We start from the raw sequence: 2320 nt of genomic DNA on the forward strand, positions 1-2320 counted from the left end.
CTTATTACATGATAACTTATAAATTTGGCCATAAAAATTATTGAAATAAACTAGAAAGAGCTTATTTTGACAAACTATACCAAGAAGCCCATTAACATGTCATAATCCCTTCCAGATTGGAGAAAGAACGCTTGCATTAATAACCAAAGTAAACAATTGCTATGGCTTACCACTCACAATGATCATTTAAACAAGTAGTAATATTATATTTACACATGGTTACTTACATGTAAATTATTAGTTCGCCTCATTTATCTTGCTTAATGTTTTATGTTCATTAACATCTCAATTACCAAGAGAAATCCTGGTGTAGATATAACATTATTGTTCAACAAATAGATAGTGGGCAATATGAGTCAGTCTCAAAACCACAAACGCACAAAACATTCTATCATTAAACCAAACTCAAAATATCATTTTCCCCAAAATGATGAAGCCTCAAAAGCCCCAAAATAGCCACACCAATAACACAAGTAACAACATACATGATGGGGTTAAGAAACCACTAAAAACAGAACAAAATAAAAAAGCAGCTTTCAATCATTATTCATAAAGCTATGGATTTCATTGAAAAAGACAAAAAATTATGTCATTAGAAATAGGTATTGAAAAACCACTACAATCATCATTAATCTTGAACAAAAATTAATCTTGGCATATTCAGGAGAACGGGCAAAAGGATTAACATAAAAAACAAATACGAGATTAAAAATAATTACAAAAACAAAACCCCCCCAATAGAACCTACTCCTAAAATCATAGACTCGTTGTTCCACACGCATCTTCAGACAATGAAGGAGACTCAGACACTGAATCCATTTCATGAATAAGTAAATGTAAAAATTGAACAAAAAAAAAAAACTGCACGGGCAAGGCAGCAATTGTACGATGGCATGTTTGATGGCGTTAATTTCTGACAGAAATAAATCCATGGGTAAAATCCGTCGATAATTAATAATTTTTTATGGAAAATGTGTTTGTTGATAAATTCCGTTGGTAATTCATACATTTACGACAAAATATTTATATTCCGTCGGAAATAACAATTTTTCTTGTAGTGGTTAGGTATCTTGTGATTGGTCCTTTATTTAAAATATTTGCACGTCTTATTATATATATATATATTATATATAACTTGCTTGTTATTTGTAAACATGTTATATATTAGGAATATATTTGTCAATGACTAAGCAACTATATGGCTTATGGCTGATACAAGGTCAATATATTAAAAATTGATTTGGATACTATATTAGTATATATCACAATATCCATATGTGCAGATGGTTTAGAAATTAATATGATTGCATTTTATTCTATTTTTTAAAATCAACCGCTAAAGTCATTCGGATTTTGGATATAATGAGATATTTAATTCATCATATATTTTTTTTTAAAAATTGCATTGAATCTGGTGGGTTGATTATATATAATTATGATGCAATTTTATTATGATAATTTTGAATTAATCTTTTGGGATTATATATAATATACAAAGCGTTGTGAAATTGAAAATTATTTTGGAAATACTTTTTTTTTTCACCTGAGGCTTGTTTAGTGATTATATGATCATTAAACAATAATGTTCACATATAATTTTTAGTTTTATACGCTTATGTGTAAAATGTGTAAATTTAAGACCTCCAATTTAAATTAAATTGTCTGGTATTTTTGGTTGGACTAATTGAAATAACATGTTGTCAAAGTAAATCTCTGTTGCGTAGGTTAATCTGATTGAATTTACATAAATGTTGCGTTAAATTATTCTTGTGAATTGTGTTCGGCCTAAAGAAAGACACTATTTGGTCAGATAATTACATGTTTGTGATGGTAAATATGTGGTAATTATAAGGATTGGTTTTTCATGTGAATTATGAAGTGTCCAAAGACAATCATTATTTGACAGAATTTATCATCGAATTAGTTTCTCATGTGAACAATGGAATGTCCAAAGACAATCATTGTTTGATAGGACTTATCACCGGTGTTTAATCATTGCATTGAAAGTACCATTTGCATTTAGTCCTTTCCATCAAAAGTTGAGGATTAATGGTGTGCTAGATATCTTGTTTAGGTCTTTAAATTTACCATAAATATAAATTGTGCATTGTGTGTTTATTGTAGTCGCATTAGTAGTTGTTGCTACCACTCTTTTTTCACTACTCATATTTTTTGGAATCCAAAACTTGTCCTTTTAAAAGGAGTTAATTGAGAATTTTCTCAATTGCATGGAATTTGAAGTTTTTTTAATTACAAAAAATGCTAATGATGCTTTATTTATCATGATACTAGATCAAACTATGTTTTTTTATAAGAAAAG

This window comes from Glycine soja, chromosome 1, assembly GCF_004193775.1.
Source record: "Glycine soja cultivar W05 chromosome 1, ASM419377v2, whole genome shotgun sequence".
Lineage (NCBI taxonomy): Eukaryota > Viridiplantae > Streptophyta > Magnoliopsida > Fabales > Fabaceae > Glycine > Glycine soja.